The sequence below is a fragment of the Vicia villosa genome, unplaced genomic scaffold (assembly GCF_029867415.1).
Source record: "Vicia villosa cultivar HV-30 ecotype Madison, WI unplaced genomic scaffold, Vvil1.0 ctg.003295F_1_1, whole genome shotgun sequence".
In the NCBI taxonomy this organism is placed as follows: Eukaryota; Viridiplantae; Streptophyta; class Magnoliopsida; order Fabales; family Fabaceae; genus Vicia; species Vicia villosa.
Window position 1 is genome coordinate 101159 of NW_026706168.1, and position 23713 is coordinate 124871.

Here is a 23713-nt window from a genome sequence, read left to right on the forward strand (position 1 = left end):
GGAACTTGGTTTGTGTCATTGGTGTCCCCATATTGCAGGTCCAGATAGTCCTCATCCCTAAGAGAATTATTGACAGGAATGTGAACTGTGCGGGATGTCCCTTCCTTCTGAACGGCAGGAATAAACCCTTCTCGGGAGGCTTCTCCCTCTTCATGAGTCGTAATAACCCTTTTTGAGGAGTGAGCATTTGCCTTGTGAGGGTCATGACCTTTAACATATCCTAGCAATGGGTTTTTATCATTCGGCATTTCTTCATACTGCTCCTGAACTTCCTTAGCTTGGTCTTGTTTATCCTTAAGATCTTTCATAAAGCTTAGCATTTGGGTCATTCCTCCCTTGAGGTCTTCAACAGTGCCCTTTAGTTGAGTCATTTCTTCACGAAGGGCGGCTTGATTCTGCTCTAGTTGTTCCATCGCTTTCTTCTTCTGAGCTCTGGTCTTGATTTGTGGTTGAGTTGCAATGGTGTGACTGGAGATGAAGATAGTTTTTGTTTTAATGTTTTAAAAAGTAAATATGATATGCATGCTATGAATGATATGATTATGCAAAGTTTATGTCTTATCCACACTATTGTAATACACATATATATTTATATATTTATTTTTATTCCCCTTTTTTTTTTTATATATACACGCACATTTTTCTTTTTTTTTTGCACATATGTATTATGTATATATATTTTTTTGCATATGTATTTATTTTTTTCTTTTTTTTTTGTACATGTATATACACATATGTTTTCTTTTTTTTTTAGAGAGGTAAACAAGGTTGGTGAATATTTATAGAAACGATGAATAACGAAAAAGAAACACACTTTATTGAAAGAAAACACTAAAAAAAAGAACTCCATTGTTGGTTAACAAAGATAGAAATTGAAATAACAAATTGAAAATACTTGGAATGCAATAAAAGGAAAAAGCCTAAAGCTAAGAACGCCTTTGGATGTCTTCTTTGAACTTGTCCACCATATCTCTACAAAGCTCCATGAACTCCTTAACCTCCTTAGGAAGGATAACAAGAGATGACTCCGCCTTTGCCAAACTCCTTGGAATGTCTAGGATCAAGTCATTGCACAAATAAACCAACTTATCATAATTATCGCGGCATTTTTCGTAGTCTTTGAGCATCTTGGGAACCATACTCACGTGCTCATAAGCAGTAGAAACAATTGTGTATTGTCTTTCCCAATAATCCCTTTCATCCCTCGCAGCATCACATAACTCTTTTTGCCTTAGTAGTAATTGCCTAAGCACAGCCAAAGCCTGAAGTTCTCTATGACGCTCATCAGTGCGCTGTAAAAGTGCTTCTTCCGCGGTTAACCTCCTTGTGCGTTCTTCTTGTCCAGCATTGCGAGCCTCTTGAAGATCAAACTTTAAATCCCTTATTTCCACTTCTTGGTCCTTAGTTCTGTCCGTTAATTCAAAGACCACAGCTTCTAGATTTTTCTCGGATTCCGCTTTGTCATGGGATGCCTTTTCATAACGCCTCCACCATCTTGCAATCTCTACATCCGCTTGTGCCAACCTTTCATTATGTGATTCTAGATTAAAATTAGCACTTAGAACTCCCTCGGTTGCACGCTTTCTTTTACTCCTTTGCCTATCATTTTCTTCTTTCATCGCTTGGAGTTCTTGATTTTTCTCTTTAAGGTCAAAGCGTAGTTGGCTCCTTTCATTAGTAAGTAGATGCAAATCAAGTTCTAATTTCTCTTTCTCCTTTTGGGACGCCTCTAGGGCAGCCCTGATTCCTTCTATCTCTTCGATGGATAAAGGAACAGGATCAGGAGAATCAGGCTTGTAGGCGGGATCCACAACAAAAGGAAGCAAGACTTTCTTAACTCTTTCTTGAACCCAGGCGGTATAAGATGCTTTTGCAATTACATTCTTTGGCCCAAAGTCTCTCCTTTGAACATTGCTCCAAGCTTGAATTACTTTTTTCCATGTTCTTGGTTCACCTTTCCCATTGTCATGCAAAATTAATTCTTTAATACGTTGCTCGGAAGGTTCCTTATCCATGGAATGACCCAATTGACGTAGTGCTAAAGTAGGATTATAATTAATACAACCAAGAGTTCCTATTAATGGCACATTGTTGAATTCTCCACATTTGTAAATAACCTTATCTGAATTCAGCTTTCTTGCATACCATAGAATAGAGTCCGCTTTAAGAGCCCTTAATTTTTGAGACCAATCGTTCCTAGTCAATTCTTTGATAAAGCAACTAGCTTTGTAGAGATGGGAAGTCAACCAAGAATAGAGCAAATGAACGCAACAAACTAGCACTCCTCTCTTTCTTTCATACCTCATATGAATAGCATAGTAAATGTTAGCGAGGATAGTCGGAGTTGGATCTTTGTCAAAAAGCCTAAAAGAAGTGAAAGCATGAATAGCGGTAGGATCAATATAGTCAATATTCTTTGGCAATAAAACAACACCGAAAACCAAGAGAGCTAACACATGTCCACAAATGTCCCATTGTTTCCTTTGAGCAAACATTAGCGCTTTATTTTCTAAATAAGATCTTTTGATCCCATACACCTCTCCCTCAGTTTTATAATTAGCTTTTAATTCCGCAGCGGACATTCCCAAAGCCTTTTCTAAATCTGAAAAGTCAACTTCCTTACCCACACCAGTATAGAATTCCTTTTTTATCCTCGAGAAACCCAACATAGCATCCATTTCTTCTAAGGTAGGAGCTAACTGAAAATCCTGGAAAGTAAAACATCTCAAAGGTGGATCATAGAATTGTACCAAAGCGGTGATAGCTTCCTCTTGTACTTTTACCCTTAGCAAATCCAATATATTTCCATAGCGGATCTCAAACCTATCCAAAGCACCTGATGGTAATTTCTCTTTGATTATCTTCAATTTCTTGATGTCTGGAGTAGAAACAGTAAAGTGGACAATTTTCTTCGTACTCATCCTTCCTACACATCCACCAACAAAACACAATCTTACCAAAATATATATATACATATGTGTACTATTTTTTTTGTGGATAAGACCTGATGAGAATGCAAATGATAGATGATGCATGCAAACATAAAAATAGAAAAATAATACAGACATATAAAACACAACAAAAAAAAACAATTAACATGATATTTCAAAGAACCCAGGTTCATAGGTTCGACGTAGGGGGGCTCTTGGGAGCCAACCTTTTTATGGGGGTTCTAGAAGGTCTCATGGGGTCATTCGTAGCCTCCGAGACTTTTTCGTCTCTTCGGATTTTGGAACAACTCATTTTATCCATGAGGTTCGAATTTTTGGGGTAGGTTCCCGGAGAGATCAGCTAAGTATCCAGTCCAGCCCTCCACAAAGTCAAGCTTCGTTTCGGACCTTTCCAAATACCTAACCCACTCCGAGTGGAGTTATCAGTGAGATTCGTAAGGCGATTCATGTCCCCTTTTGGTCTCAAAGTTAACTCCCACACTTAAGGTTTAACCGACATGAAAATAGAGCAAAATATATAATAATAAAGGCAAATATTTTCAGGCAGATAAAAACATAAAATAAATAAACAAATAAATAATTTAATGTTATTAAAAGATAAACCTCCCCCAAACCCTAAATATGGCAAATTTGCCAATCCTAAAATGCGCCACAAACCCTAAACCACAAACCACGAGCCATAAACCTAAACCCACTCAAGCCTTAGGAGCATAATAATTAACCTAATAGTGTTGTCCCCAGCAGAGTCGCCAGCCGTAGCAACCTGCCTAAAATTTTACTTAGAGAGTCGCCACCTATTCTACCAAGGCGAATAGGAAACCTTACACAGACGCGAGATTCGGGGTAAGTTATTATAATCAGGCTGAGGGAAGGTGTTAGGCACCCCCAGCCCTTTCCTAAAGGCTAATAATTCAAAGATCAGGGTTTCATGGCAGGGTTCGTAAAGAAATATGGCAAACAGAATTATAATGACATGATTAGAATTTTGAAGAGGGGGACTCGCCTTGTTGCCAAGTGCCTACGTACCTCATTAGGGAGGATCAGAGTCTACGTAGTTCGGGGAAAGGTTGTACGCCATTAGAATTGAATTTGATTAGAGATGTATTTTTTAGAGGCTTTTTGAATGGCCTATCGTAGTTTGATGATTTTTATAGTTTTGGATGGATTTTAGAATTATTTTAGGGTTTGGGCGTACAACCCTGATTTGGCACAATTAACCGCAATGATCAATAGGTTTGATCACCATAGTTAAAAGATTAGGGGTTTTGCACCATTACCAATTCAAATCGATTGATTCGATTATCACTAATAATGGATTAAGGGGTTTTATTATTATTTTATAAATTGTATTTTGTATTGTTACCTCTCATAACCGAGTAACACGATTACAAATAATAACAAATTAAATTTATAACAAGGCGAGATTAATCATCACAATCAATAAGATGATTGCAACCATTTAATCGAATATAGTTTGAATTTTATTTTAATTAAATAGTATTTTAATTAAAATCATTGTTAACCATAGCGATCAATCGATTTAATCGGCACGAATAACAAATTGAAATTTTTTAATATAATCATTATATATTTATTTTATAATAAAAAATAATTATAATACAATTAATATATATTAAAAATAAGTATTTTAATTAAAATAAAACAAAATAATTAAAATTTATTAAGTTTATTAAGGTTATGATTCAGTGTGGTTATTGTGAGGGTTTATAGTATGAGCATTAATCCTAGGGCGCTGGATCCAAGAGGTGGTTGGATTAAGGGTCCAGATCTGAGGGTTTACGAAACAGGCCATGGTATGGAATACACAGGATCCAGAGTTGTTAATTTCATAAAAAATATATGTTGGAGGGAGGGCTCGAACCTGCGACCCTCCACTCCCATACGCATCACACAACCAACGCACCACGCATGCATATGCGTTTAGAGTACGCTTCACAACGATAATAAAAAAACCAAGACACGTTTGGACAAACGCGCGCGAAATTCAAAAGGACCAGTGGCACGTTGCCACGCAACCTTCTTCCCCACCCAGACCTGCCAATCTCTGCAACAGTAGCTACGAATTGGCTACGAATTGTTCGTAGCAAACCCAGAACACGAAAATAACGAATAGGGCATACGTTTGAATAAATTTGGCGCGACCCTATCAACTTACTCGTCTCAACCATGCGAACCAGGCTATATCATTAACTGACCTTAATTTAACTCCCATAAAAAACCCCCAAATTGAAACCCTAAAACCTTGCTCGGCCTCCAATGGCCGATCACGTTATAATGCCTGAAAACTCAATTAACCGGCCCAGAAACATTCACAACAATGAAATATAGCCAAACATACAAACAAAACATCATGAATATGTGTGTATTATGCTAATCGATCAAGTTTTCGAAACTACATACCTCAGTCAATTGGAGGATTATCTGGGGGTGTTGATGTAGTGCACTTATCCAGACACGTTCCAAATCTCCCGAGGAAGCTTTTGGAACCTTCAAATCTCGTTGAAACGTCTTGAATCTCCAAAACCGAATTCACTCTTTTTGAAGAATTTTGAGTTCTTGCAATATTCACCTCTGCAGCCAATTTTCCACCCCTATTCATGTGGTCTCTCTTAGGTACTTATAAGCCACGAATTAGGTTTAGAAAAGAGCCTAAAAAACTTTTGAATCCAATCTTCCCTTTTTGAGAAATTTGATTTGTTTTCTTGAATAATAAGCTACTATTTTGGCCAAGATTTGATTTACTCTTCCTTAATCCAATCATCACGAAATTAACAAATATATTTTGCCATTAACATTGATTGAAAATCAACAAAATATATTTTCTAACAAAATATTTAATTTTCTTATTTATTTAAATCATAAAATCAACTTTTAATGAAATAAATATCTAAAAAAATTAAATAATATGTTTTAATTTCGTGGCATCTTATTTTGAGCATGCTAGTAACTTGTGGACCAAGTTTGTACCATAAAAACCTAGGCCCATTTGCAAGATTTCTCAATTTGAACCCTTCTTTTTCACATTTGGCCCTCTAGAATCATCTAACTTTGATCAAGCATATCTCACTCAATTTTTAAGCTATGAGGGAGATCTAATACTTTTTAGAAACCTCAAGAGGTCCTCAACAAGCCACTTTGGAACATATTTTTCATTTGAGGCTTTTATCTTGATCATATTCTCCTTGGGAAAAAACTGTTTTTGAAGGATGCCTGAAAATGACCTGTAATCTTTTGCCTTGTATCTCTCAAATGAAGCATTTCTAGCCTTAGCTTGTGAGACACAAAGTTGTAGAGAATCCAATTTCCTTCAAAATAGGCTTTGAGTGGGGAATTTTTGATGTTCCATGTGAAAGTTATGCCCAGTCATAGTTGGGTTGACTTTCTCCTAAGAAACCCTAATTTGAACCTTTTTGCATTTGTTCATCTCTGAGTTTCTATTAATGGAATCATGATCAATCTTTGATCAAATGATGGTTATGCATCCCTACACTTGATGTTTGCCCAATGATCATGGTTTGGATCATGCTTTGATTGTAGTTGACCTTCAGGTTTGAATCAGTTGACTGTGGGTTATCTGGATCATATGAGTGAGCCATGTTTTGAAGTTTGATCTTAGACCTTGTTATGAGAGAGGTGTGGGAGGTAAATTTTGGGGTATGACACATACACTTGCTTTCCCGAAAAGGAAAAAACGAATCCTCTTCCTAAAACGGATTGAGGAATCCTTCCCGATCTCTTGTCCCCAGTGGAGTCAGTTCTTGATATCCCCTTGGTAAAGATATCCTTGCATCATTCGCAATTTTGGTATCTTAGGTCCAAAATTCGCGTCTTCTGATATTTAAGTCTCTTCCACCCTATCAAAACGAAGATTTTCAATCTTCATATCTCAGGTTGAAGAAACTTAAATAGGGGCATCTGTCATACCCCAACTTTTGACCTAAGATACCACCTCATATCATTTGCATATGCATCATTTGCATCTCTAACAAATTGCATAGTTTGTGTTTGCTACTTGTGACTCAGCAGGGTTTAATCAAGAAATCACTCATCAGTACAAGTAACAATCAATTAGGGTTTTGTCCTCCATTCATCACAAAAGAATTATCTTCATCAACAGTCAACATTTGGTCTTCGAAGATTCATTTCAACAAGCTCAAGGACTTTGAATCAACCAGATTAGGGTTTTGACTGAAGACAGTATACTCCTGACTTTTGCTCAGGATTTGACCTAATGACTTGGGACATGACCTCAAGTTCCCAAGTACATCATTTTGACCTAATCTATTGACTCAAGACATCTCCAACACAGGGACTGATCAACAGTGAAATTTCAAATCATCAGATTAGGGTTTTTGAACTATCAGGGACTGAAATCAGGGATCACATTTGGGAAACCCTAAAAATCCCCAGGAATTCAATCAAAGGTTTCAATCATCTTCAAATAATCCCTATGGCAATATCCAATGGAAATTACATCTTAATTCAAGATCTACAGTCATCAATTTCATCAGGTCGACAATTAGGGGTTTTGACCTAATTCACCTGAACCATTGACTTTTTAATCAGAACATGGTGCCACAACTTAAACAATGGCTCAAGATCCTCCAATACCTCAATATGATTCATTCATACCACTCATTTGATGAGGATAGCTTGATTCATTTGAAATCTCCAGAAACGCGATTCGTCTGAAAAAGTCAACTGTACAAGATCCTCATTGACTTTTGGGAAATTTTGGTCAACCATGACTTTTGAAGTTTTGAATCATCAATATATGATATATGAAGTCATTTGATCAAAGAAAATCAAGAAAATCAATCAAGAATCAAAAAGTCAAAGTTTGACTTTTATACTTAGAAAAATTTTCTAGGTGTTTTTCAATGGTTTTTTCCAAACTTTGGAAGGGAATAACTCAAAATTTCACCTACAAACTGAAAAAAACTTCCAACATGAAAGTTGTAGATTTTGATCCAATGAACAACTTTGTCACATATAAATTTTTTCCAGAAGATCAACCATTTAAGAGATATGGAGCTTCAAAGTTGGTATCTTTTGAAAAATTCACTTAAAATCTCATTTTCTTCAAAGTTCATGGATCTTTTTCACCCATTTCCTTAAAGGTATTGAAGAAACTTTCAACTAGGGTTTTGAAGTGTGTAACATGAGCTTTCCAAAATGTCCAAGAGAATGAAAAAATATGGAGTGTAGCCATGGTTTTGAATTTTGACATTAGTGAACCTTATGCTTGAATTTTCACCATTTTTTCACTAAGTTTCAATACTACATGACCTATAATGCAAGTAATGATGCATCAAGGCAATAATTGATAGATATTTTCTGATTTGAAGATCAGAATGGAAGAGGATAAGAAGCTTGAGATTTAACCATGGTTTAGTCACTTTTAACCATTTGCATTTAATGTGAAAGATTCCATTTTATCTCTTAAGCCAAATCATCATTCTTGGATCAACTTGCAAAGACTTTGAGTTCAGAATCCTTGGCCTATAAATAGAGGTTCAAATCACTTTCAAAATCACACCAAAACCTCACAATTATAGGTTTTCTCTTTTCTTTCTTAAGTTGCAAGTTTCAAGTTTCAAAGTGAGGTAGAAAACTCAACCTCCAAATCCTTGAAGTTATGGCCAAAGTGATGGTTCTAACATCTCATAAACATCATTTGGGATGTGTTTGATCCACTCACACACCCCAAAACACCTTAAAACTCAGAATCATCATCTCACCTCCATGTTTGCATAAAGTGAGCCTTAACATGCCAATTTTCATACCAAGCCACATCTGTCCAAACTAACCTTCTAAACATCATCCATATACCTTATATGAACTGTTCCAACCATCATCCATGATCTGAAACACCAAAATCACTAAGCTTGATCCTCACTTGAACCATACTGCAGATCGGGTACCATAGATTGATCAAGAGGTTTTCAATTCATGCCAAGCATCCAAACATGTTCCATAAGGTCCACTGAAGCTGTCCAGATCAAGAAACAACATCTGGAACCTCTCATTTGCAGAATTCGATTCTCAGTTTTGGCATTTTTAAGGTAAGCTCTCTTGAACTTCAAACTCTATCATACATGCATCATAAATGGAAAACTGGCTTGCCATCTTGTTTCTGCACATATGAGGATCATTAACCCTCAATCAATTGCATCATAACTTGCACATACATCATTTCACGATCAAATTCAGTTTTAGGGTTCTTCATGTTCATGCGAAAAGTGACCCCCTTAGAGCAAAAATAAATGAATTATGAGGGAACCATCATGATCCTTGTGAAAAACCGAGTGGGATAGACCCTTTACTTGATCAAAACAACACAGTTTTAGAGATTTTCAAATTTCAGTTGAAGATGTGTTCTTGGCGCCATTTTTGATTCAGAAATTTCAAATGTTAAGTTTAAAATATAATTCAAGAGAAGCGTGTATATTACAAGCTGCGCGCGCAGCTCAGTTGGCAAGTGTTTTGGCTGGTGAGAGAGAGGGCGTGGGTTCAAGCCCTAGTGGAGACAAAACCAATTTTTTACCACTTGTTTTCTTTAATTTTTTACACAACTTCACCAATCATTTTAACCAATCAAATCAATTCATTTTTACTTCATTTTTTGAACATTATTCATTTAATATATATATTTTATGAATATATAAAAAAATCACAAAAATATTTATTATTTGGTATATTTTTATTAAGTTTAAAATGACTTGTTTTTTTAAATGTTTTAATACTTTAAAAATAGTTTTTTTCATTTGATTTTTTTTCAAACTTAATCATTTGTAAATATTTTGTGATCAAACCCTAATCATTTAGGTGTTAATTAAGTATAATCTTTGTGTTTATCTTAATTAATTTGATTTCTTTCAAAATTTCAAACCGTTTCAAAACAAACGATCACAGTTTTTTCAAAACGATAAACTTTTTCTTTTTTGGTTTTTCTTTTCAAAAGAAACTATTGATTAAATCTTTTTGGATTGATCAATTGATTTTAAACCTGGGGCCTCTCGAATATTAGAGAGTATAAGTCCCTTTCCTTTTATTTGTACAGTTTTTCTTTGTACAGAAAACTTTTTCAAAACAAAACTTTCAAAGATTTTCAAACGACGAAACCTCGCGCTGTTAATAAAACAATCAACCATGTTTTATAAAATAAAACAGGGGCCTCCACATAGGTATAAGTCCCATTCCTGTACATGAAATTAGGTATTTCATTGTACACCTTTTTGTATATATCTCGTTCAATTTGTTTTTTTAACTTCGAACAACAAATCAAAAAATGAAGGTTTCTTTAAATCTTCCCCAAAAATACCATGGGCCTCCATGTAGGTATAAGTCCCGAGCCCTTTTGTAAATACTTGTTTACATAGCTTTTGAATAAACTCAAGTGGGCCTCTCCCCGAGTATAAGTCCCGAGCCCCCGTGTTTACAAATGGATCATGCTTACAGGTATATTTCCTTCATAAACTCCATTATATACACACACCTTGTCATATATAACTATTCATACTTGTTCATATTTGTCCATGTACTTGTTCATATTTGCTCGTACTTGTTCATATTTGTGATTGTGTTATATATATGCTTGTTCAACTTAGTACAACACTAGGTTCCCCATAGCCTCCTATTGGGCTTCATGCAAAGAATCTCCCTAGTTTAGGTTAGGACATAGAGTATGGTTTCCCGGTGAAATCGCTCTAAGAGCTCAAACCAACTATACCACGCCTCCCCTTGGGCTTTGTACAAACGAGTGACCCTCCCATAGCCTCCTCTTGGGCTTACAATGCAAGGACCCTCGATTGTCCCTCCCATAGCCTCCTCTTGGGCTTACAATGCAAGGACCCTCGGATAGCCTCCTCTTGGGCTTCGTACAAGGACCCGCGGGCTTCTTATAAGCATCCCCAATATCCAAAAACAAATACCCTAGGAGATTAGACATTTATCATCTCTATGATAGGAGTATCTCTTCTATATCATCACAAACAATCAATCAATCAATCAACTTAACTTTTTTTGCCACAAGGCTGGCTGATCAATCAAACCTTTTTTTGCCACCATACTGGCTGATTAATCAAAGTTTTTGTCACAAGGCTGACTTCATTGAAACTTTTGCCACGAGGCTGGCTGATTAATCAAAACTTTTTGTCACAAGGCTGACTTCATTGAAAGTTTTTGCCACAAGGCTGGCTAAAAAACATCTTTATCATTCTAAGCACCATAAGTGGCATGGCCCAGGGCTTATAATGAAAAGATTTTCAAACAAAATCAAACAGATGTATGTGATGATATAGATTAGATACATCGAACATTTAGATGACATTTGTCTCTTTTCCTTTGCTTCCACTAGCATAAGTGGGAACTACGATTGCTCTGACTTTCTTTTGAGAATACGTAGGCACAAGGTCGTATCCTTGGCGAGCAAAACTTCTCCCTCAAACCATTCAAACCTTAGCACCCGTAGACCCCGAGCTATAGATGCTCTGATTCCCTCTAAGGGATATGTATGCAGAGGATCGCGATGATCTTTGCGAGCATAATCAAACAAACACCTTAGGTCCCACCTATCTCACAACAGAACCTCTCAATAACATGGAATGAAAAACATAACCAAGAAACCTATAGAGTACTATAGATACGTTGGGTGCTAATACCTTCCCTTCGTATAACCAACCCTCTTACCCAAAGATCTCTCCCCCCACTTTTAGGTTATTGCAGCTTTTTTCCTTTTCCTACTTTGGAAATAATAAAAAGTTTGGTCGAAACAAAGAAAAATCATTTTTTGAGCACTCGAGCCCAAAGAAGGCATCAGGTGTCTCATCCCGAAAAAAGATACGATTTTTCCCCGCGACACTAGTGATGTATGTAAGGAAGATGTCCACTCACACTGACGATCAACGATTGTTGATCCATTATTTCCAAGATAGTTTGACTAGAGCTGCTTCTAAGTGGTATATGGGTCTTGATAGCACCCATATTCGCACTTTTAATGATTTAGCTGAGGCGTTTGTGAAGCAATATAAGTATAATGTGGACATGGCTCCTGATAGAGATCAGCTGCGAGCTATGATGCAGAAAGAAAAGGAATCCTTCAAGGAATATGCTCAGAGATGGTGTGAGGTTGCCGCCCAAGTGATTCCTCCGATGGAAGAAAAAGAGATGATTAAGATTTTCCTGAAGACTCTTGGTCCATTTTACTATGAGAAGATGATTGCGAGTGCTCCTGTAGACTTCACTGAAATGGTGGGTATGGGTGTTAGACTGGAAGAGGCTGTGCGAGAAGGTCATCTGGTTCAGAATGACAATCCGTCTGGTGGTGCGAAGAAGTATGGTTCTTCATTCCATAAGAAGAAGGAATCAGATGCTAATGCTGTTTCTCATGGGAGGAATAGTCGATCCAGAAATCAACCTCAACAAGTGGCATCGTTGACTCCTGTTGTGAACTCAGTTCCTGTAGCTCCTGTTAATCAACAACCAGCGAGGCGGAATCCGTATCCTCGAGTTAATTTTGATCCAATCCCCATGACGTACACTGAACTATATCCTGCTCTAATTCATAAGAAGTTGGTTCAACCAAGGTCACCGCCTCCTGTTCCAGAGAGACTCCCTTGGTGGTACAAAGCTGATGCCACTTGTGCTTTTCATCAGAACGCTCCTGGGCATGACTTAGAGAATTGCTGGCCACTGAAGAACGAAGTTTAGAGATTGGTTTGTTCTGGAATGCTTTCTTTCCGTGATATTGATCCAAATGTGCAGAACAATCCATTGCCAACTCATGAAGCGTCTGCTGTCAATAAGTTAAACATAGTTTGAGACACTATCGTGTGCCTGATATATGTGCTCTACATGGATCTTTGAAGGAGATACATGAGAGGTTTGTAAGAAAATGAGTGATAGAGTTCAGTCATGATGGTTGTCCTTTGTGTGGTGAAGATCCTATGGGATGTGCTGCCCTCCAAGATGATGTTCAAACACTGATAGGTTTAGAATTATTGGATGACGAGATAGATAACACTTATGTAGATCACAAGTTGCATTTGGGTCAGTTTAATGGGGTTGTGAGTAATATTACCGCATGTAACAATTTGAGCTTCAGTGATGAAGATTTGCCTTAGGAAGGAAGAAATCATAATTTGGCTTCGCACATCTCTGTCAGTTGCAAAGAGGACTCGATGTCTAATGTGTTGATCGATATTGGCTCATCGCTAAATGTCATGCCAAAATCCACTCTTGCTAAGTTGTCTTATGGTGGCACACCAATGAGATTTACCAATGTGATTGTCAAGGCTTTTGATGGATCAAAGAAATCAGTGGTTGGAGAGGTTGATTTGCCTATTAGTATTGGACCGTTTGTCTTCAAGATTACTTTTCAAGTGATGGACATCTTTCCTGTATACAGTTGTTTATTAGGACGCCCATGGATCCATGAAGCTGGGGCAGTTACTTCAACTCTTCACCAGAAGTTGAAATTTGTGAAAGATGGAAAGATGGTTGTCGTGAATGGAGAACAAGCTTTGCTGATTAGTCATCTCTCTTCGTTCCGTGCTATAGAAGCTGATGAAATAGTCATTGGAACTGCGTTCCAAGCCCTGTTTGTTAATGATGAATTTAAAAAGGATAAAGCTTCCATTGCCTCCTTCAAAGATGCTCAGCTGGTGGTTCAGAATGGACATTCAGGAGTATGGGGACAAGTGGTGAGTCTGCAAGAGAACAAGAATAGAGCTGGTCTGGGATTTTCTGCCTCAGACAAGTCTGTGATGAAGCCTGAATCTGCTTTTCGTCCTTATCAGGAGATATTCCATAGTGCTGGGTTCCTACATCCGACTCCTCTGGAGGTGGACGCTATCATTGAAGATGAACCAGAGCCAAAGGTTCCAAACTTTGTGACCCGGGGAAAGATGATCAAGAACTGGATCACCATTGATGTTCCTGATTGTACTCATGTTTCAAAGTAATTTGCTTTTATGTTTTTCAAAATCCTTTCATTCTGCCCAAGATGAAAGTGAAGTTGTTGGGGCTTTTTTCTGTTTGTTTCAAACAATAAAATCATCAATAAAAGTCATTTTTGTTTCTGCATATATATGCTTTTTACTTTTTTGCTTTTTCTGGAAAGTGGTAACACAAAAAACCTTAAAAAAAAGAAAAAATGTTTTCATTTTCCATAATCTGCACGATTACAAGTTTGCATATATCTTTCCTTTTCCTGAAATAATAATCACTTGTGCAGATTAAACAATTAAACCGTTGAAAGTAATGACCCTGCACCCTCTCCCAACTTCGAGTGTCCTATGTATGAGGAGGAAAAGTGATGAATGTATTCCTGATGAGATTTCCTGACTGCTTGAGCACGAGAAAGACACCATTCAGCCGTATAAAGAGCCGTTAGAAGTCATCAACTTGGGTTCTGAAGAGGATAAGAAGGAAATCAAGATTGCGGCACTTCTTGGTCAAGATGTTAAGAAGAGGATTGTAGAGCTTCTTAAAAAGTATGTTGACATTTTTGCGTGGTCCTACCAAGACATGCCTGGGTTGGACACATATATTGTGGAGCATCGTTTTCCAGTGAAACCTGAATGTCCTTCTGTCAAGCAAAAGCTAAGAAGAAGTCATCTCGATATGGTGGAGAAGATTAAGAATGAGGTTTTGAAGCAGATAGATGTAGGTTTCCCATAATATTTTTAGATATTTTGACTCACCTGACTTTCAATTGCTCAAGAGTATGCAAAGATTGGGCACATTTACCTGTCTCCTAAGCAATCAACTCACAACTATGGTTTTGCTTCTCTCAAAGTAAAATCAGTTCTTGATACCCCAAATGGATTCCATGGCCTCTTATATGCTTCAAAGGATCCTCACATCAAGTCTCAAGCTTTGATTCATAAGATTTCTCGGTCAACAGCTCTAATGGTCAACATTCGACCAATTTGACCTAAAAGTCAACTATGGCCAAATCACAGTCAAAACTCATGATTTTTTATCAATATAAATATTTTGAATTCACATTCATCATTTGATCAAGAGTTGATCATGATTCATCAAGGAAAGCTTCAAATTCATCAAAAGACCAAGTTTCTAAATTAGGGTTTTTAGAAGAAAGTCAACTAAACTTTGACTGGTCATATCTCCTACATGGTTCATCAGAAATTCCCCAACCAAAGCTCATTCTCAAGGAAATTAAATTCTCTACAACTTTTATGTTGGGTCCAAGACCAAGAAATCCACCATTTGAGAGATATGAGCCAAAACATTACAGGTCCTTCTAGAAGCTCGCAAAAAGCTGTTTTTTGTCAAGAGCCATATCATCAAGATAAAAACCTCAAATGCAAAAAAGGTTCCAAAGTGGCTTGTAGAGAACATCTTGGGCTTTCCAAAAAGTCTTAGATAATCTCCATACGATAAATATTGAAAAATTTATGATCGGTGCAAAGTTTTAAAGTTTCAAAGTTTTAAAAAACAAAGGATTGGTGCAATATCGGATTCAGCGTTCAAGCCACTTCCAGCCAATTTGGAGGACTGCTTCGTGCTCCTGAGGACTTCAGGAACTAGAACCAATAATAACTCAAACTTGCAGACACCCGGGAACCCTACAGTTTGTCTTCGCCGGAGGTAGTCTCTTTTGGAACTTGAATCTCTTGGTTTACGTGTTATTAATTGGATTGATGCCTACAGTTGTGTTCAGGAGCTTGATTAGAATAGTTTGGACGCATCACATGTGATGTCTGGGACTAGAATCGGGACCTACCATTGTTAGGGCACCGAGGTCCTTCATCTTCATTTTCATAATTACAGGGCGTCTTAATTAAAAATAAATGCACCATTGAACTCGCAGCCTGTCATTTAGTAGATCTGGTTTGTTTTGCTCGCGTTTTTGTTCCTTTGTAGGTCACTCTAGGGAACCCTCGCCGGAGACGAAGGCGGAAACCACCGTGGGTGGTTTTTTTTTAAAAACGCACGGAAAGATCAAGAGAGGCGTGGCACGTGGAATAGTTGGACAGGTTGTCAAAAAGTCCCACACTTCTCCCTCTTCTGACTTGCGACTGAGTGGAACGTTGGGACCCATAGTTAACTTTTCTTGGACTCTTCCAATGACCCATTTGTTTTTTTATTTATTTCACGTGTTTGGTTAATTTAACATATCAGCGTTTCAGTTCAACTGGCAAGCCAAGCATATCTATCAATCTCATGACCTGGGTTCGATCCCCAGTCTCCCATATATTTTTGTGAATTAATTTGTTTACTACACATCTGTCATACCCCAAATTTGTCCTACCCCTTATTTCTAACTGGCTTAAGTTTTGCATTCATACGCATCTTTCCATTAGGTCATCTAACATATCATACATTCATTAATCAATAATTGGCATTGGAATCAAGGATCTGGAATTGTTAAGGCGTCATGGCATTGAGGTGTACATATCAAATAACACTGATTCATCTTGTGATTCTTAAAGCATTGGATTGTGAAAGCGGGGTTTGGATTCATGGTTGCTGTGTACTTTAGGACAAGGCTTTCCTCTATGCTCCCGATATTATCTTCAATAAGAAACTTTGTCAAGACAAAGATGAGGTTACATATCCATTTTGTGATCGAGGCATTGTTATAAGTTATTGCTTGCTATGCGAGTATGGTTTGGAAAAGGCTGGATTGAAGTCAAAATTTCATTGGAGATTGTAAGATTGTCATTATTACTCAAGACTAGATGAAAGGTCATATTGGAAAACTCATTCATGATATTCATTACAAGAAGCCAAGAGTCCACACATTCACAAATATTCAAACATTCAATACCAAAACCTCATTACAAAAAAGAGAGACAAACTATTATAGACATCTTAAAATCATCATCACTACAAATACATGAAAATCAAATCCAAAAGGAACTACATAGTCCTTGCGGCAGCACATATCATCACCACCTGTTCATTAAGAGCCACTCCATATAACAGTCCCCATACCGTGTACCAGCAACCTACACAATCCAAACATTGCCATATCAAAAAGCTTTTTTCAAACTAAACCACAACATATTTAACATACATTTACCATAAACTTCTAACCAAACTCAGACCTGCCATCATTAAAAACCAGCAGCCTAATACCTTTAATTGCTAACAACCATACACTTGAAGAACTAACAGCTTTCTAGTGTTAATTGAGAGTTCTGAGTATTACAAGCCTGGGCTGCCATGGACACCATTCAACTCCTCTAACAGATTTCGTCAAAACCACATGCACCGTTGAAACTTTGAGTCAGCACAGAACTCAAAGACATTCTCCACCAAGATACAGAGAAAAACAATCACATATCCATACAGACAACACATTCATAACACTATGTTTCAAAACAGCACCACAAATTAAGCATGCTAACTAGAACCACACAAACATTACATACATTCAAAAGAAGTTCCTATTGACAGTTCACAAAACATACATCCATCAAGCAAATTACCGTAAAGAAAAAACAGCCTACTGCCCGCATATACCAGCTTGCGGTATCGATCTGTAAAGCCACATAGTGCAGTACCTAATTCAAAGTCAGAAAGAATGCATCAGGAAAATAGCAGAATAGAATGCTAACTGAACACTACAACTTTGTTTCAATACCTGCAATTTGAAACCAAAAGAAGACCGGAGCTGCAATTAAACCATGCCCACAAATACATACATGCTCATAAGGGAAATCCATAACTTAACACATAAATCAGACCTGCAGAAGAAAAAGAAAACAATTGAGCGCCAGGTTCAAAACAGTTTGTCATGCAATTCCAGTTCACACTCAATTTTAGTTCGCGGCCGAGTCAAATCCAGTTGTAATACCATTCAACATCAGTGCCTCATTCACAAAGGTTAACCGACGATCCCGAAGCGTTTCCCTTGCTGAAATCCTCAAGTTCCATCTCTCTATTTCCCCTATCAAATACACCACGGAATTTGCATCAATACCGAAACAAGTTCGTACTCCAGTTCCCCATATCTAACTGTCACGAATGAAAGCGACTCACCTACTGCAGCAAGTCCATACATTCACATAAATCTTCATTCCACACCATGCCATGTCCCGAGATGTCCAGCCCTGCAAATAAATCAATTCAAAAACCAATACAAAGACTAACTCATTTTCTACCTGTTTTCAGCATTAACAATTAATTGTCACCAACTTCAGTTTTGAATTACTAACTAACCTTTCCTAAACAACTGACTCCATTCACTAATAACTATCACCAGTCTGTGACAGAGTTCAACTAAGCTAGTAACAACAACAAACTAAAAGAGTTCCCTTGACAAAATATTGTAACAGAGTTCCTTTGGTACTCGTCTGTATTTTCTTTTGATGCTCGTATGTGTCATTCTTTTAGTACTCGTCTGTATTTTCTTTTGATGCTCGTATGTGTCATTCTTTTGGTACTCGTCTGTATTTTCTTTTGATGCTCGTATGTGTCATTCTTTTGGTACTCGTCTGTATCTTCTTTTGATGCTCGTATGTGTCATTCTTTTGGTACTCGTCTGTATTTTCTTTTGATGCTCGTATGTGTCATTCTTTTAGTACTCGTCTGTATTTTCTTTTGATGCTCGTATGTGTCATTCTTTTGGTACTCGTCTGTATTTTCTTCCGATGCTCGTATGTGTCATTCCTTTGGTACTCGTTTGTATCTTCTTTTGATGCTCGTATGTGTCATTCCTTTGGTACTCGTATGTATTTCCTTTCGATACTCGTCTGTGTCATTCCTCTGGTACTCGTTTGTATTTTCTTTCGATACTCGTCTGTATCTCTCTTCAAACATTCGTCTATGTTACCTTACCTTTCTGTCAAACATATTTCTCTTCCAATCACTTTCACATTAATCATTTCCTTTGAGAACCTTGTATTGGCACTTTGGCTACGTTACAAGTTATCACCATTCAGCTGCAATTATTCACTGTATATTTCTCCACCAAAAAATAAAAGATTTTCTCTTTCCCCAGCAGATTCCAAAACAAAAATAAGGACAACAATCACACCATCATTTCAGGACAAAATTAAGTTCTTGATATTTAATCTTCTTCTGCCTCGAATGTTCGAAAGGCTAACGCCAATCTCACCTTCGGGTCTAAGACGATTAAATAGGGGCAGCTGTCATACCCCAAATTTGTCCTACCCTTTAATTTCTAACTGGCTTTAGCTTCGCATTTCATCTGCATACCTCCACTAGGTCATTTAACACATCATGCATCATTAATCAATAAATCTGACATCGGGATCAAGGACTTTGAAGAACTAGGGTTTACTATACTTCAAGGAAGATTCAAGTTTGTTCTCTTACCAATCATGATGGAGGAGGTTAAGGTTTTGATACTTCTTCACCAAATTAACAAATTCTTATATGAGAGCTTCATTGAGACGATTTTTGTTTATTCCCTGATCAATTGAAGTTTGGATTACAAGATATGGTGGCATGGTATTCTTTATCTCTATCCCCTCCAGGTGGTCAATTCGGGATTCGTCTCGGTTAACTTATGAGACTTTCATCAATGTGCATTTGAAAAGGAAAAGGTAAAATACACCTAAAGGTGGATTTAAAGTGCATGAAGACAGTGGTTGGTCTTAAAGGTTTATTACCATTTCTATTCCATTCAAGCATCCATCATCCAAATTCCATTCAAAACAACACTTATATATTCATTCAAGATCCATACATAACCGAAGCTGAGATCATTCCAAACTCCATCCATTCTTTAACTACAAAATCATATTACTATTCAAGATCCACATCCATTACAAGGACCAAAAGTTACATTGCATATTCTATTGAAAATTACAAAAATACAAGAGTTCATCACATTACACTTTACACTTCCAAACTTCATTATAAATTTATTCTCGCATCTCATTTCATTACAATATCCAATTCAATACAATTCCATCACAAAGAGAATTACACAACAAAAAAAAAACACACTTGGCTCACAGTTGACTTTTGGTCAACTGTTGACCTTTGGTAAAACAGTTGACCATGTCAAATTGACCTTTGACCAGAACTTTGACTGTGACCTTAAGTGCTGGCTGGTTCTAAATCTCCAACATTGCTTCGTGTTTAAGACCATCATGACCTTGTCATCTTAACGTCCTGTGCCATCAAGCTTCCATCTTCAAGCCATGTGTTTGTTCTCCGAACGCCATCATCTAATTCAGTCAGAACCAAACTTGTACAGTCGGGAATAAAAGAATGACAAAGCGAATTGAAAACAAAGAAAACTCAGCATGACAGAAAATAGTGGCAGCCCTTGCGGCCTCCCATGGAACTACCCGACTCTCATCGATTTCACCATTCAAACACATTCTGTTCAAGCCAATTCACTCACCTTTACATCCAACGGTACCAAAACAAGTCCATCACCAAACCTGCATAGACAAATTCTACAGGACTTAGAACTTTAACAAAAAGAACATCATATAACATTCATGAGCTATCTTATTTCCAAGCAATTCCATGTCACTCAGCCCTACCATTTAATTCCCAGCCATAGAACACATGTTATGCCTCAATCTAAAAACCAAATTCAAACCATAAACAATTCCACAATACATTACCATACCATTCAAATCAAAACATAACCTACTGACAAACTTCTAAACACTTCAATTCCTGCAGCACTTCATAACCAACGGGAACTAACGACATCGCATCCATAACTATTCAGAAAATCACCAAAACCGAACCTACAAAAATCAAAGAAACGGTCAAACAGAATTTCCAATAACGAACACCACCCATCCAGTTTACACCATGTATTAACACACATACCAGTACACATAAGACCATAACACATTCATAATTCAGCATAATAGAAATATACCTAATTGCTTCTAACCTCACAACTTACTTAACCAACTCTTAACAGTCTGTTACTCAATTTTCACCTTAACCAATCTCCAACCTCCAAATAACTAACCCCAACCGCTTTCTTACAAACCTAACAAACCCAACAAAATCAGATTTCTCACCTCTAACTAACTCCTAACCGCCTAATTCCCTAACTGAATCCAACCCCAAACCCTTTTAACAGTCCTCTTAACTATCCTAACAGCTCTATAACTAATTCATAACTAACCATCCTCTAACCTATAACACAAATTCAAACCTCTACTACCAAACCTAGTAACTAACTTCTATCCTATAACAAACTTTCAAACAGCAAAATAACAGAATCAGTTGTTAACTCACAACCACCAAAACAGAATAACAAACTCTCTAAACAACTCCAACTGATTCAAATCTTCACCCTCCAATTCATAACCGAATCTCAGATCCTAGGGCCCTCAATCACTCTCAATCTCTAACTGAATCTCTCCCTCTCAATCTCTATATAATCTCCCTTCCCTCCATAATTCAAACACACGCCACTTTTCTCCTCCACCCTCTACCATTCTCTCTTCCTTTCACTTCATTGATCTCCAACTTTCAGTCCTCCATCATCTTCTCTGCAACATCTCGCTCTCCACCATCATTTTCTCCCTCACCCTCACCACACGCTCTATTCACCATTGAAGGAGCTTCAACCTTTGAAGCTCCATTCAATCGAGCTTAGCTTCCATCAGTTTTACATCTCTCAGACTCATCCTCATGCTCTCAATCTCACAACAAGCAACTTAATCTCCCAGTCTCAAGAATACCAGAGATACGAATATTTGAAAAAACGGAAGAAGTGGTAGGAGAAGAAGATTATGCAGACATCAACAGCAAAGGAGATTATAGCTTTTACCTAGAATCAAGAGCCTCTGGTATCTTCTCCTCCATTTGAGCGTCTCAGAATCGTCGTCATCGTTGATTATAAATGAATCGGAGAGATGAGGGATGAACGAAGAAAGGTCTAAACTGAGAGATCGAGAGAGAGGCGAGCGAGATGGAGAGGATGTCGCGGCGCGTTGGTTTCGCGGTGGCCGAAGGGTACTCACGCCGCTGCTGAGTTCTTCGTTGAGAGAGGGAGAGAAGGCTGGGCGGAATTGAGATAAGGTGAATCGTCACCAACTTTAACCTTAAATCCCAATTTCTTTTTTTTCTTTTTTTTACTTTTGTTTGTTTGATTTATTTTACGAAAAATTAGTTGGATTATGATGAATATCTTGGGCTCGAAATTCTAATTCACACCCCTTAGGCCCATTGTCATTTTTTTCCTTGCAACAAAATCATTAACAAAAATCTGAATAACATTTCTCATGGGCCTGAAACGCTAGCACCCCCTGGGCCCATAGTCCCTTTTTTGGTAAACGATTTCTGAAACAAAAAGAAAAACTCCGCTAGGCCAATACCCTGGGCCCATAGTCTCTGCTATATGCATCACTGAATTCAACTTGCACCCCCCTTGACTCCATTGTTTTTCTTATTAGAATTTAAAGTTTTTTTACATAGTTTTGATCTAATTTTTTGGTAATAAATCGCAATTTTTGTTTTATTTTTAGGTAATAAAAATGACTTAGAAAACAATAAAAAAAAATATTAGTTTAGGCTTATTAGCATTTAGGTTTTAGTACAATTTAGACTTGAATTAGAATTTCCTTAACACTTAAAAAATCTCTAAAAGTAATAGTATTTTTAGGCCTAATTTTGTCCTAATGCTTGAATTTGTTTTCTCATCTCCCCTGTATCATTTCATGCTTTTTTTTATAATTGTTGTGTGATTTTGTGACTTGTTTGTGGCCATATTTTTGGCCTACTTTGTTAATACCATTTTAATGCTCCTTTTAGAATTTAGTCACCATGTTAACATTAGACTTAGATTAGAATAACTTTAGATTTAGACTTAGATCATAACAATCATTAGGCTTAGAGATTAGGCTAGTCCCCCACTTTTTCATTCTTTTTCTTTTACAATATAAAACATCTAACAAAATATTCAAAACAAAATCCCTTTAAAAAATACAAAGAAAATGCTTAAAAAACATTAATAAAAAAGTGAAAATCATTAAAAAGGGAATGGAAGCTTGAATCTCCCTTGCTTTAGAGAATCATTCGAGTGCTTGGATCTCCCTTGCTTTAGGGAACCATTCGGGCGTAAGTTCCCAAATTCTAAAAAACATAAACCAAAGAGTAACTCGAGTTTCCCTTGCTTTAGGGATTTCCTCGAAACACTCAAACTCTCTCTCTTCTCTCCTTTCTTAAGGGCATTGTTATCTCCGCTCTATTGCATCCTAGGCGATCCCTTATGCAAGAGCGCGAGCGTTAACTCCGCCCAACTAAAAAACGCAAAAACAAACAGAAACATGTGAGCCAAACTACGACGCTCTGATTCCTGAAAAGGATACGTAGGCATCAAGTCGCGGGGCTTGAACGAGCACAATTGTAAATAAATCCTTCTTTTCCCCGTATTTCCTTTTGCATTCATTCGCATATAGACATAGACATAGTACACACCCTTTAGATAGAAACAAACATAGGTGGATACCATCGAGTACGATGGGCGCGAGGGGTGCTAATACCTTCCCCTTGCGTATCCGACTCCCGTACCTTGATTCTCTGGTCGCAAGACCCTGTTCTTACCCTTTGTTAGGTTTTCTGATATTCCTTTCCCTTATGGGATAAATATATTGGTGGCGACTCTGTTCTTTTTTCGCGAGCGTGCGACAATACCGAAACAAGTTCGTACTCCAGTTCACCATATCTAACTGTCACGAATGAAAGCGACTCACCTACTGCAGCAAGTCCATACATTCACATAAATCTTCATTCCACACCATGCCATGTCCCGAGAT

At 37.4% G+C, this 23713-nt stretch overlaps 1 long non-coding RNA gene across 1 annotated transcript; it reads right to left on the reverse strand.

Annotated features, from left to right (window-relative positions):
- Nucleotides 1-17498: 17498 nt before the first annotated feature.
- LOC131640752 (uncharacterized) lies at nt 17499-18061 on the reverse strand. The gene is made up of 3 exons (XR_009295324.1): nt 17988-18061; nt 17803-17895; nt 17499-17692 (listed from the first exon to the last, which is right to left on the reverse strand). It is a non-coding gene; the product is annotated as an uncharacterized LOC131640752 (long non-coding RNA).
- Between the last annotated feature and the right edge of the window lie 5652 nt (nt 18062-23713).